The sequence below is a fragment of the Lutra lutra genome, chromosome 4, assembly GCF_902655055.1.
Source record: "Lutra lutra chromosome 4, mLutLut1.2, whole genome shotgun sequence".
Classification (NCBI taxonomy): Eukaryota; Metazoa; Chordata; class Mammalia; order Carnivora; family Mustelidae; genus Lutra; species Lutra lutra.
Genome location: NC_062281.1, coordinates 68,051,524 through 68,066,448, shown reverse-complemented (window position 1 = coordinate 68,066,448; position 14,925 = coordinate 68,051,524). Strand labels below are relative to the sequence as shown.

The 14,925-nt window shown below is 36.8% G+C and overlaps 1 long non-coding RNA gene and 1 pseudogene across 1 annotated transcript in view; one reads left to right on the top strand and one right to left on the bottom strand.

Moving 5' to 3' along the window:
- Positions 1–14,925, bottom strand: part of LOC125098665 (uncharacterized) — a 106,973-nt gene that overhangs the window by 77,506 nt on the left and 14,542 nt on the right. The gene's annotated exons all lie outside the window — the stretch shown is intronic.
- On the top strand, positions 10,101–10,735 carry LOC125098664 (protein BTG3-like; annotated as a pseudogene).

The window sequence follows — 14,925 nt, the reverse complement described above, 5'->3', positions numbered from 1 at the left end:
AATAAACTTTAACTCATATAAAATAGAATTAAATGTTTCCAACCAGGTTGCTCAAAAGACCCAACATGCCTAAATAATTAATTGACAGCCAGGAACTGGGTATCATTTCCAAACCCCCAAAATGGGGCTGAGCTGAATGAGCAAAGAAAAGACTTATTAAGTCAGCATGTCTCGGTGAGGCCTTCCTAAGCAGACAGCACAGTAACACCTCATCCTTCACCAGAGAAATAGCAATTCACCATCATATGCTACTATCTTTTTTATTTAAGAATAGCATTTAACAAGCTTATTTTGGAATCTGATTCGTTATCATTTTTAGGAAATGTAAAGGCCTTAAACCTTTTCCATACTGTGTGTGATTATAGCTAATTAAAGTTCACATCTTTCACAGAAAGGTGAAACATCAGTTCTAATTTTATATACTAGTGTGATAAAGAGCATAAAGCATCAGATTGAAGGTCAGGAGACCCAGGTTCAATTTCTGACTTCATCACTACTTCTCTCGCTTTTCTTAAATGTCTCAGTTTTTCCAACCATAATATATGGTCAGAGTTCACTAGAACTTGTTACATCTCCTTAGGACAGATTATGTCATCAGCATTTGTTTAAAAATTATTCAGCCCATACCATGTGCAAGACACCATCCTATTTGCTAGAAATACAATAGTGAACAAGAAAGGCATGATTCTAATCTCACAGAGTTTACATTTGTTCCAAATATATTCACTGCTATCCAATCACTGATATGATACCTTCACGAATTACTGAGGACATGTGAAGCCAATAAGTTATTTATTTACTTATTTACTAACTGACTTGGTTAAAGTCAACAAATATTTATTGAATGCTTATAATGTACAAGGCATATTCTACATGCAATGAGAAAAAAAATATGTCCCCCACTAGACTTACGCTGCAAGAAAATAGAGGTCATATTTGTCATTGCACTCTGTGTCCCCACTAGCCTGGTACCTGGTACTCAGAAAGTACCTGACATATAACTGCTGTAATGACCAAATGAGTAAATTTGTGAGTAGGAAAAAAAATTGTGGGCCCTGCTCTCAAGGGATTAGTATGTAATAAGGAATTTAAAGCATATGTGTATCAACTATAATAAATCATGATATGTTATAAAAAGACATGAAGGACACAAAAGTATTAAAAGCAGGAACTCCAAACAGATCTAGCGTATCAATGTTCATAGCAACAGATTCACAATAGCATAAAGGTGAAACCACCCAAATGTTCATTAACAGATGAAAAGAGAAACAAAATATGGAATATCCATACAACGGAATATTATTCAGCCTTTAAAAGGAAGGTAATTCTTTTTTTTCCCAAGATTTTATTTATTTGCCAAAGAGAGACAGCGAGAGAGGTAATACAAGCAGGGGGAGTGGGAGAAAGAGAAGCAGGCCTCCCGCTGAGCAGAAAAGCTGACACTGGCCTTGATGAAGGGCTCGATCCCGCCTGAGCCAAAAGCAGACACCTAACAACTGAGCCACCCAGGCGCCCCTAAAAGGAAGATAATTCTGACACATGTTACAACACAGATGAGCCTTGAATCATGAGACCAAATAAGACACGAAAGGACAAATAATGTACAATCACAATGACATGAGATAACTTAGAGAATAGCCAAATTCATAGTGACAGAAAATAGATTGGTGGTTACCAGGGACTGCGGGGAGAGGGAATGAGGAGTTAGTGTTTAATGGACAGAGTTTCTGTTTGGGATGAGGATAAATTCTGGTAATGGATAGTGGTGATGGTTGAACAACAATGTGAATTTACTCAATACCACTGACCTATACTCTTAAAAACAGCTAAGATGGCAAATTCTGTGTTATATATGTTTTCCTACAACAAAATACAATGTAATTCTAAAAAGACATGAAGGAGTTTCGGAGGCAGTGACATCTGCCCAGCCTAACCAAGGATGGGTTTCTTAGAGGTGGTATCATTTCAGCCTGCTCTCCACTTAATGCCTACAGATCAGAGTCATCACTTACTGGTAAGAACCAAGCATTTGAAAAATTAAAAAAATAAAATAAAATTTAATTTTAAAACAACAATAACAACAAAAACATTACATTTCCCAGAATTATTTTTTTTAAATTTTTTATTTGAGTATAGTTGACATACTATGTTCCATTAGCTTCAGGTACACTACATAGTGATTCAACTTCTCTATATGTTATGCTATGCTTACCACAAGTGTAGTAACCATCTGTCACTATACAATGCTATTAAAACACCACTATTAAAAAAAAAAAAAAAAAAAAAGAACCAAGCATTCGTTTTCACAAGGTTCATGAGTTCTATAGGACTCCTTCCTATACAAGAAACTGGTCAGAGTGGTTGCTTCTCAGCAGAGACACTGGAAGTCTGGAGAGTTAAGGATATAATGGCCTGGGGTGAAATTATTTCCTTTTCACTATACATTTGTTCCTTTTTAAAAATTTTTGGAGGGGAGGGGAAAAGGGAGGGAGAAAGAGAAGGAGAGAAAGAATCTCAAGAAGACTCCATGGCTAGCATGAAGCCTGATGCAGGGCTCAATCCCAGAACCCTGAGATTATGACCTGAGCCAAAACCAAAAGTTGGCCACTCAAATGACTGAGCCAGCCAGGCGCTCCTATGCTCTGGGTTTTAATCTTGGATCCTCTTGTAATAAATTGCAATTTATTCATAGAGATATTTGTGGTGGCAATACCCTGGATTAAAAGACAAGCTTCCTTAGACTCCTTTACAGTAGGTATGGCTAAGTGATTAAATTCTAGCCCATGAGAAGTATTATGTTATTTTCTAGAAGATTCCTTTTTCCTTCACTCTGCTTCCTTCCAGGAAGTGATTTTGAGGAAGGCACATGCTGAGGATGATGGAAGAGACTGGACACTTGGTTGCTGGTGGGATCCTGAAGCTTCCATCCAATACGTGGTTCCCTCCTGTGGATTTCTTTTATGTGACAAAATAAACCACTGTGTGGTTAAGACACAGTTATTAGGACTTTCTATTATATGCTGTTTACATAAGCTTTCTTTCCTTTTCCCCCACATATTCTTTCTTCTTTGGGCTCATTTTTTTGTCTATTTGTTTGTAATTCCTATACTTTCATATTTTGTAACTCACTCTCTGTTTTCTGGAAGTTTTCACTTTCTTGCTTCCACAGCGTTTGCAATCCACTCTGCCTTTTGCATAGGGCTGCTACTAGATATTCTCCTCCACCTATGACTGCTGTGGCCCATCATTCTCCACCTATGACTACTGAGGCCCATCATTCTGGCCTCTACACAAAATGCTGCACATTCTGCAGTTCTGCTATTTTACAGTTGGTTCCCACTAGGAATATCAGCTCCAAGAAGGCAGAGCTGTCCTGTCTACTTCCAACTATACTCCTTGAACTTAGAGCAGCACTTGACTTTTAGTAACCACTCCATAAATATTTCTTTGTGTTTATTTAGCAAATATTTATTGAGCCCCTTTCTAAGCAAATTTCTTCACTACGTTCTAGTATGGGAGAAAGAAAAATAAACATTCAATCAATCAATCAATGAAAAAACAAATGAAAAGCTAACCTAGTATTTTACCAGGGAAGAAGTGCTATGGAAGACCAGAGCAGGCAAAGGGGATTGGAGAACTCATGGTAGAAAAGGCAGGAGGGAAAGGAGGTCACAGTTTCCAATAAAGAAAGGACTAAATTGGCCCTTAGAGAAGGCAACATTTGAGCAAAGACTTGAAGGAAGTGAGGAAGTGAGCCATTCAAATATTCCAGGGAAGAGCATTCCAGGCAACTAGTACAATGAAGAAATAGCTAGTACAAAGGCCCAGTGGCTTCAAGAAATAGTGTTGAGGACACTGAGCCTAGAAGAAAGTGAGCAGGAGGGAGAGATTTAAGAAGAGATCAAAGCAATCTCAAATTTTATAGGTCAATCTCGGTTTTTTGGCTGTTGCTCTGGGTGACACAGGGAACCACTGCAGGGCTTGCAGCAGAAGAGAGACACGATGTAATTTTAATTTTAGAACACTCTGGCTGCTGTGTTGAGAACAGACAATAAAGGAATAAGAATGGAAGTAAGAAGACCAGTAAGGAGACCTATAATATTCAGATGACAGTTAAAAGCTTGGGCCAAGATGTAGAAAGTAAGGGGGAAATGATCAGATTCAAGATATATTCTGAAGGTAGAGACAAAGGGATTTGTCAGTCAATTGTGAGTGGAGTATTAAAAAAAGAAAATACTCCCTTGAATGATTCCAAGTCTTTCAACTTGGACAGCTGGAATAATAGTGTTGCCATTAACCACAACTGGGAAAACTACAAGCGGACCAGGTTTGGAGGAAGGATTTTAGTGTGGCTCTGTGAAGTGGGAGAAGTCTATTAGACATTCCAGTAGAGGTGTTCCACCAGATAGCTGGATATACACACCTAGAGTTCAAAGAAAAGTTCTGGGTTAGGAGTATAAACTTTGAGGTCATCATGAATATACGAAAAATGGGCTCTGAACAATGATAAAACCTATTTTCCTTTCTTGAAGGAATCTTAACGTTTTGCAGCTAAAAGAATGACTTCCAAAGAGTGTGAACAAGACCGTTAACCAAGGAAACAAATCAAAACCTCTATGATGCTTCCCATTCTTTCAGTTTAAGGCAACATGTCTCAAAACATGGTCTGCAGATCCCAAATCAGAATAAAACAAACATTCTTAGTGATTCTCACACATACTCAAATCCAAAAACCACCCGCTCTGTGTGTATAACTCTGAGGAAGAGAGTGTCATCTGGAAGTTTCCACTTTCATATCCATAACGGCAACTAAGTGTGGGTTACACGTGATGGACAGAACCTAAAGACAGAGTCACTAGGAATCCCTGATAACCAATTCATTTTATAACAGCCATAGACTGACACATGTTGCATGGGATCTATCAATATTCAAGGAAATATATTTCTGGGTAACACTCTGATTCATTTCCTGTATCATCTCCATAGCAACCTTGACCACTTGCCTTTAAGACAGATTTCTCTTGCTCTGAGTTATAATAACTTTGGTTCAGATGAGCATGTTTCTAGAAAGATGCTGCTGTTTCTCAGCCATATCTGCTTTTCTGGTGTCAACATTTAGAAATTTATATTCTCATGAATTTTTCAATCCTTGTCATCTTTATTTTTTTTTCTTTTACTAGTTTTTTGCTTGCTGATAAAGCTTAAGAGCACATGAGACTATATTATAGTCTCATAAATTGTAAAGTCCTTTCAAAGTGATTGGTTACTCAAAGAAACAAGCACAGAAGACACTTGGAAGGCCTATCCTTTAGGGGAAATGCTAGTTCCAAGAGACTGCGCAAACAAATTTAACAGGTTTCGTAGCTAAGTAATATTTTCAAATTTTCTGGGCCAGGAAAGCCACAAACCAAAGATCTCTTCAAATAGTTTGTCAGAATGTATGGCAGCTATAGGTTGTACTCAGGTACATTTCCTGCCTGGCCCTTTTGGGTACTAGAGTTATCATTCCTAACCTACATCAATTGTTCTCATGGGTTCAAGAACCTGGAGCTCTATTTTCAATCCCCTATATCAAAAAGAAAAAAAAAAAAAAAAAAAAAAACAACAACACTTGGCTCAGTATGTTATTGAGAATCTGGTATTAGAGAAACTTTAGAAAGTACTTAAGCCATTTTTTTTTTACTTAAGCCATTTTTAAATTATAAAACCCAAATTTGTGATATCTCTAGGTTTTATTTTCCAAAATTCTGTGTATCTCTGACTTTAGTTCTGCTGAACAAATAGTTTACATGTTAAATAACAGCTGTCACTTTCATTTGTCTCGATTCTAAAGTAAAATCATCTTAAATTTTATAATTTTATTGTATAAAACATTAATAAGTTTGATAGTTTGCATATAAGTTCAGCAAGAGTATAGAAGGACTAAAAGTCCAGAACAGAAATTAGAGATCCTAAGGATCCATGATCATGTGGTACAAGAGTCCCAGGCTGCAGGCCCATAGCATCTCTCAAATAGGCTCTGACCTCACCTCTGTACCCAAAGTGAACAGGACCCAGGAGGGGAGAGAGCTAATGTTACAGAGTCAGAAAGTGCTATCTCTGATGACTCCCTGGCACCATCTTAAGCACCTGATCCTACCTGGGATCTGGTGCTGGTGAGAGGAGAGCACAGTGGAGGCAGTAGAAGAGAGTAGTAGAAGACAGAGTTCCCTGGGGAAGTCACTCCTCTGAACATAAACCAGAAGGGGCAGCAGCATCAAATAAGAAAATATTGACTTTTCCTAATTAAACTTATGAGCTTATGACTCTTGGCAGACAGTAAGTTTCTAAATTATATCATTTTTTTACTTCCTCCTGGTTACTACTAAACAGATCTGAAAGGGCTTCATAAATATTAAGATAACCTTTCAAACTTTTATCGTCCACTTTTTTTAGATGGTACTTCATTCATATCTTGTTTCTTCCTGGAAGGCCCTGGATCTTATTCCCAAACTATTGAGGTACAGGATTTCCCTTCTTTCCACACATGGTAAGTAGGAAGTACCTGGCTATGAAGAGCACTGGGACCAGTAAGGGAGTGTGAAAGGCAAGCAGCAAATACATGTACATTACAATATCTGGGAAGTACTGCCCCTTTGTATATGCCTTCCATAATGGCATTTTGTCTTTCCCAGTTGGATTAACAATCCCTGCAATACAGGCATCTTATCTTTCTGTGGCATTTAGTAATCTGTTGCAATGGACATTCACTAAGAATTTGTTGACTCACAAGTGATGCAAACTAGAATATGTAAAAAATAAAGCTATCCTACCTACGATGTGTCCATTTTCAAGGTTGCAAATAACATAAGATGCTGTCATGAATGTTTAATAGAAAAGCTGCAGTGTGCAGGTTACATACACAGCTAATCTGGGAGCTATAAACTGGGAGAAAAATATAATGTAACAGAATGTTCTCAACACTTGCCTGCTTACAAGAAATTGAGAAATTACAATTTGGAAGGTATCAATAGTGTCTGCTAAATCATCTGTTATTAAATATATTATCAAGGGAATAAATCCTTTTGTTGCATATTATAAGAAAACAGATTTATACAAGATGTCAAAGGAAGGAAAGAGAGGGGAAAGGATATGTTGTAAAATATCCTTTGTTAAAATAGCAGTCGCCATTTCCCCTTTATTTTTATAGCTGTTAAATGACAACAGAGACAACAAAAACTAGTAGTCATTAAAAATTTCCAACTATATACATTTATACATTCAATTATACAATATTGCCTTACTTAGCAATTCTTTTTTACAACAACCACAGAAGATAATTCACAGAATTACCTCAAAGGGATCTCTAGCTGCTCTAGTAAAAACTTAGGAAATAATTTAGTTTCTCCACAGGACCATTTTCAGCAAGTCAATTATGACGAACTAGTTGACTGTGAACTCTAACCTAGCTAACAACATCGTGTGTTTATTGATGCAATGCTTCAAGCAATTGGACGGCGGGGGGGCAAAGAGAGTCTATAAGAAGCAGAAACAAGAGCTGAGGTACAGCAACATCACCACTATCTTCAGACAAGGCAAGGAAGGATGTGGCTAGAGACTACTGGCATGCCTCCCTCTCTGGGTCCTGCCCCTGTGACCTTCTCCCTACCCATGCATATCCCCCTATTACATCTGCTCTGACAACTGCCATCACCCTCCATAGTCCTTGCATGTATGATTTCTCTCTTGAACTAAGACAGTGGTCGCCTACCTACCTGGACTCTGTTTCCAGACTCTTTCCCTTTGACTGCCACTTGAGTGAAATTTCCATCAACGGACAGGTTTAAATCACTTCATTCCATCAACTTCCTAAGGCCTATAGCTCCTGGAGAACAGAAACACTGTCTTTCTCACTCTCGTATCCCAGTGCTAGCATGGCTCCTGGCACACAGTAAGTTTTCAGTAAATGTTGGTTGAATAAATATAGAATGAAGTGTGACATGCAAACCCCTTTATAATCTGGCCCCATCTGACCTTCATAGCCTCACTTTCCACTATCCCTTCAAATGTTTCAGCAGTTCAGAATTGCTCTATTTTCCCAAACACACAATGCATTTTAAAATTTCTGATCTCTAATGGAGCAACTCTGTTTAAAAGATTTCTTGCCCATTTCAATTTTTACCTCCTAATTCATGTGGTGAAGTTCTGACTGACACACATTAAATGAATGAATGAGCCAACAACTCACGGAATACCCTTGCCTCTATTCCTACATCTCACTGGCAAGACCACTCTGTCAACACTGCTTCTCCAATCTCCTTCCTGTCTGGATTCATATTCTACCACTTAATAATATTAACTAAAACTAGCTATGTGAGTCTGCACAAGACTCAGTTTCCTTATTTGTTTTTAAAAATGTGGTTTGGGAAACATTCTGGGATGATGTCAGCCTTGGTCTTTGTTTCTACTCTCATTCTTATTTCTCCCACTTTTTTTTTTTTTAAAGATTTTATTTATTTGACAGAGAGAGAGAGAGAGACCACAAGTAGGCAGAGAGACAAGCAGAGAGAGAGTGGGCGAAGCAGGCTCCCCGCCAAGCAGAGAGCCCAATGTAGGGCTCGATCCCAGGACCCTGAGATCATGACCTGAGCCGAAGGCAGAGGCTCAACCCACTCAGCCACCCAGGCGTCCCTCTCCCACTTTTTGATAAAAGATCTGGAAATAAAATATTTTACCGTGTGCTCAGGAAACAGAAGGATAAATAAGCACTTATGAAACACTTGGTGTATGGAGGGGGAGCAGAAAAAGAGATCAGAAAAGTAGGTTTGGGGTGGATTTGAATATATTCATTGAATATCATTTAACAAGCAAAATAAATAGCTAATGGGGGAAAAGGGGTGTGTGTGTGTGTGTGTGTGTGTGTGTGTGTGTGTGTGTGTGTTTGTTTTGGGTGGCTCACTGTTAAAGACAGAGGCAATCCTACCCTCATTTGACATTTAGTTCCCAAGGAAATTCAGCAGGGCAGCCAGTGGAGGACACATTTTGTTTGTAACTCCAGGAGGACCAAGCTACTGCAAGGAAACTGGCTTCTCTGAACAACCATGGGACAATGCTAAGATTGCCTAAGGGAGAACCAGAGCTGGAGACCACTGATCCTCCCCAGTATTGAGAACCACACTGCTTAAAGAGACCCCAAATTCTGCTCCATATGGGATTCAACCCCATCCCCCTATAGCTGATAAGAGCAGTAAAGAGTTTGTGGACCATACCTGAATAGGTGGCTCCTACTAAGGCAGATTTAATGGCAGAAGAAACCTAAGGAGAACTTTAATTAAAACATAATGATAACTCTTCCATACTGTTTTTCCAGAGTGGCTGCACCAGTTTGCATTCCCACCAATGATGTAAGGAGGGTTCCCCTTTCTCCTCATCCCTGCCATCATTTGTTGTTTCTTGTGTTGTTAATTTAGCCCTTCTACTGGTTTGAGGCAGTATCTCACTGTAGTTTTGATCTTTATTTCCCTGATGATAAGTGATATGGAGCATCTTTTCATGTGTCTGTTGGCCATCTGGATGTATTCTTTGGTAAAACATCTGCCCATTTTTAAACAGGATTATTTGGTTTTGGTATGGAGTTTTATAAGTTCTTTATATATTTTGGATACTAATCCTTTATCAGATATGTCATTTACAAATATCTTCTCCCATTCCATAGGTTGCATTTTAGTTTTGGTGATTGTTTCCTTCACTGTGAAGAAGGTTTTTATCTTGATGAAGACAACTCTTGGGTAGATTTTCTTTTTTCAGATTACATTTCTTTATTCACTTTTTTAAAGACTGGTTTTATGGATAGATCTATTTGAAGGAAAGAAATATATCTGGCAACTTAAAAAATAAACATTACTTCAGAATTTAAAACCTACAAAAAGAATCCAAAAAATACTACTGCTGAAATACAAAGTAGTAATCAGGATTAGTAAGCTAGAAGCTCTATAAGATTAAAAATATGACAGAGGCTTGCTGCCGCATAGCGCGGTCCGCTGTGGCGGCGAGGTCGGTTCCCGGCCTGGAAAGGGTCAGGATGCCAAATCTGTGGCCCCAGAGCGGCGGATGCAGGAAAGATGAAGAAAGAAATTGCTGCTGTTGTCTTCTTTTTCACAAGGCTAGTTCAAAAACAAGGCAAGTTGGAAAAAAAAAGGCAGTTGAGAGGTTTGCTGAGAAATTGACACTTATACATCAAGAAAAATATAAAAATCACTGGTATCCAGAAAAAACATCAAAAGGACAGCCTTACAGATGTATTTGTGTCAATAAGTTTCAGAGAGTTGATCCTGATGTCCTGAAAGCCTGTGAGAAGAGCTTCATCTTGTACAGTGATCTAGGCTAGGCTTACCGAAGGAACTCACTCTTTGGGTGGATCCATGCGAGGTGTGCTGTTGGTATGGAGAGAAAAACAATGCATTCAATGTTGCCAGCTTTGAAAATGAGTATGAGAACAAGCATGAAATCTCCAGGAAAGTTACCAGGGCCCTTGATAAGGTTACTTCTATCATTCAGGATCCTCTTCTTCAGATGAAGAAACAAGGAAGTAGAAGTGAAACCCACTTCTGTGACTGCGACCCCAAGCCCTGTGTACCAGATTTCAGAATTGATGTTCCCACCTCTTCCAATGTGGCACCCTTTGCCCAGAAAAAAGCCAGGAATGTACCAAGGGAATGGTCATCAGAATCACTATCCTCCTTCTGTTCCATTTTAATATTGGACTTGAATATTTACATATTATACATGAACTCTGTTGGATACGAGAATACTGTAGCAGCAGAAGATCTGTTCTAGCACCTTTGAGCATTTACTTTATGGAGAGTATGTAAGTTATTTATACACAGGAAGTCTATTTTATGTCATTGTTTAGAAGAATTGCATGAAATCATATATTTGCAAAAAAAAAAAGTAGTTTGAGGCATGACAAAAAAATATGACAGAGAGAAAATACAAATAAATGGAAATCATTCATGAAAAGAAACATGGAAGACAGTTTCAAGAAGTCAGATATGCAAGTGAAAATAAAGGCATTCCAGAAGGAAGAAAAGAAATAGAAGACAAGCCACAATCAAATAAAAGGAAAAATGAAAAAAGTTTTCCTGAGCTGAAAAAAAAACCCCTGACATTTCAAACAGCAGGGGCAACCAAGTGCCACGCAGGATTAACAGAAAAATATATACCTTTAGGCATATTCTCGTGTCACTTCTGACCTCCAAAGATTAAGAAAAATTAACATACACTTCCAAAGAGAGATCACATTACTTAAAAAGAAAAGAGAGTCAGAATAACTATCACATTCCTCCCTGATAGTACTAGAGTCCAGGAGAAAAAAAAAAAGAAAAGGAATACTGTTTAAGACATTTGAAAGAAGTGAATATAATCCAAGAATTCTACTCCTGGCCAGAATATCATTTATATGGAAGTTGGAGAACCTTCTCATTGGTGGGACCCCTCCATCTGGGGCCTCCTTCAACTTGCCTATGCCTGACTGAGTAATAAACCTTTGAATTACTTGGGGTCATGTCTCTGGTGTGTTATGTCTTAACATGAATACCTTTAAAGGAGGGAAGAGAGAGCCCTGCAATATGCAGGGCTAAATCATAAGAGGTAGAAGAAGGGCATTTTCAAACATAAAAGAACTCAGAATTTATACCACATATAAATTTTTTGAGGAAATCAAGAGAGAATACCTCAATTGAAAGAAAATTAAAACTAAATAATAAATTCATTGTAGGGGTCTAGAGTATAAGAAACAACTGTGATCCATGAATCTAGCAAAATATATAATTATGTCAAAATACATGGTGGTATTATGTTTATATAAGAAAAACAGCACACTTCTCAAGAGCAGGAATGGAAACCAAAAGATGAAGTGAATAATATCTTTGAAGTGCTGAGAGAAAATAACTCTCTATTGAGACCTGCATCCTCAAATAAACTATCTTTTATTAACTGGGGTAAAGACATTTTCCAATTAAAAAATCCAAGAGTTTGCCATAAGGAAACTTAACGAAAGAATTTTATAAGAATGTACTTCAGGAAGAAAGAAAATGAATTCAAAGTTTTAAGAGATAAAAAGAAAAAATGAGCGAAGATATTAATATACAAATCGATAAATTTAAATACATCACCTATAACTATAATGATGTCTAATTTAAGAGTTTAAAAAATAAAACTAACCTGTACCCCTGGGGCTAATAATACATTATATGTTATTAAAAAATAAAAAATACATATAAAAAAAAAACTAATATTGGCCAGCAATAGTAAATAATCTGATAGAGGATGATCAAAGTTCAGTACCTTCTACTATTTAGTCAGGAGTGTTAAGACATTGATTAACTTCACAACTCATTAAGTTAAATACAAATAATTATTAAGAGAAGAAATCCATGTCCATCAAAAGCTGTCATGTGCTAGGTGTCCAAATAGAAACCCCATTTTTTAAATCTATTTCACTCTCCTATTTTTATATACATGGTTTGCTTTAATATATTTTGATTCTGAATTCCAAAAGACCAATGTCATCCTCAAAGTGAACAAACTATATCTAATCTGCTCTACTTTTTCAAAGAAGTTTAAAAAAAAAGAGTATATATATGGAAAAAATCCAACCCAAAAGTATATGTATGGAAAAAATCCTTTTCCTTGAAAAGGAAAGCAGTGCCTAACTTCCAAATAATTAGAGAAAAAATGGAAGATTAAAAACAAATATGGTATTGTTCAAAATGGAGAGGGATAAAAAAGGAAAATAGGACAAATTTTTTAAAGACAGGTTAAAACAAACCCAAATATATATCCTAAATTCCACTGAAAGTTAATGGATTTAACTTCCCAGTTAAAAGATGGAGACTGTCAGGTGGATTTTAAAATTCTAGCTATATGCTACTCACCAGAAACATAGCTAAATCAAAAAGATGTAGAAAAGGTGAATATAAAAGGAAGAAAAGATATATTCTGGAAAAATACAGAGAACTAAGTGAAATTCAAAGTATCATAAATCAAAATGTTATAGGAAGCAGTAAAAGCATTACTTGGAGGGAAAGATATAGCTTTAAATACTTACATCTTAAGAAATAAAGTGTGAGGGGCGCCTGGGTGGCTCAGTTGGTTAAGCAGCTGCCTTCGGCTCAGGTCATGATCCCAGCGTCCTGGGATCGAGTCCCACATCGGGCTCCTTGCTTGGCGGGGAGCCTGCTTCTCCCTCTGCCTCTGCCTGCCATTCTGTCTGCCTGTGCTCGCTCTCTCTCCCTCTCTCTCTGACAAATTAAAAAAAAAAAAAAAAAAAAAGAAATAAAGTGTGAAAACTAACGAACTTAAGTCAAACTGTAGAAGTTTAAAAAAAGAATAACAAAATAAAATCTAAGTTGAAGATTAATAAAAGTCAAAATTAACATGTTAAAGATACAATGGAGAGTATCAATTAAACTGAAAAATAGATCTTTGTAAAATAGAAAATCTCTAGTAAGACTGATCAAGAAAAAATGAGAATAGACAAAATAATATTAAGAGTTATATGATAGATATAACCCTAGATAAAGAGGAGAATTTTTTAAAGAGACTATTATAAAAATTTTATGCCAGGAAATTTGAGCTGTTAGAATAGACAAATTTCAATGAGAACTGTGGAACTCCAGAGCTAGGGGAAAATAACACATAGAATTCATGACTTTTTTCCCCATGATCCGTTAGTCTTTCAAAGTTAAATTTTTTTATTTTATTTTTTTCTTATTCTATTTTTTAACTTTTCCTCTTTCCCAGTTTAACGTTTACTTTATCTTATCAATGCCTCTTTTAAAAAAATCTTTTAAATTTTTCATTGTTATATTTTATCCCTTCATTGTATTTAAACTTATTTTTTGTAAACATATAGTTTTTTTTCTTTAAAATCTTGGGATACAATTTCTTCTAACAGATCAAAATACACTCTAAATCTAGTGCATGGCTTTGTTCTAGTCTCCAGCCTGATCACATTCTCTCCTCTTTTTTTTTTTCTTTTTCCAACCAACTTCTTATCAATTCCTTTTTTAGAATCTTTTTTTAATTTTCATCTTTACAGTCATATTCCATCCCTTCATCATGTTTACCCTTATTTTTGTATATATGTAAGTTTTTCCTTCTTTAAAATTTTGGAAGGTAGTTTCTTCTAAGAGACCTGAATACCCCCAAAAATCAAATGGGTAGCTCTGTTCTATTCACCAGTCTATATCTATATCTATATATTCATTCCCCCCCCCGCCGGTTTCTTCTTCCCCTGGTTTCGGGTCTCTTCCAATTTGGTTAGCATATATTTTTCTGGGGTGTTTGCCACCCTTTTAGTATTTTGTTCTCTCATTCATCTATTCTTATCTGGATAAAATGACAAGGCAGAAAAACTCACCACAAGGAAAAAAAAAAAAAAACAAGAGGCAGTACTGATGGCTAGGGACCTAATCAATATGGACATTAGTAATATGTCAGAACTAGAGTTCAGAATGACGATTATCGAGGCACTAGTTGAGCTCAAAAGAGCATGTAAAATATTAGAGAATTCCTTTCTGGAGAAATAAAAGAACTAAAACCTACCAAGTAGAAATAAAAAAAGCTATTAATGAGGTGCAATCAAAAATGGAGGCTCTTACTACTAGGATAAATGAGGCAGAAGAGAGAATTAGTGATATAGAAGACCAAATGACAGAGAATAAAGAAGCTAAGCAAAAAAGAGACAACTACTGGACCATGAGGGGAGAATTCGAGAGACAAGTGATACCATAAAACAAAACAGTATTAGAATAATTGGGATCCCAGAGAAAGAAGAAAGAGAGAGGGACAGAACATATGTTGGAGAGAATTATGGTAGAGAATTTCCCTAATATGGCAAACAGAACAAGCATCAAAATCCAGAAGACAAAGAAAATCCCCCTC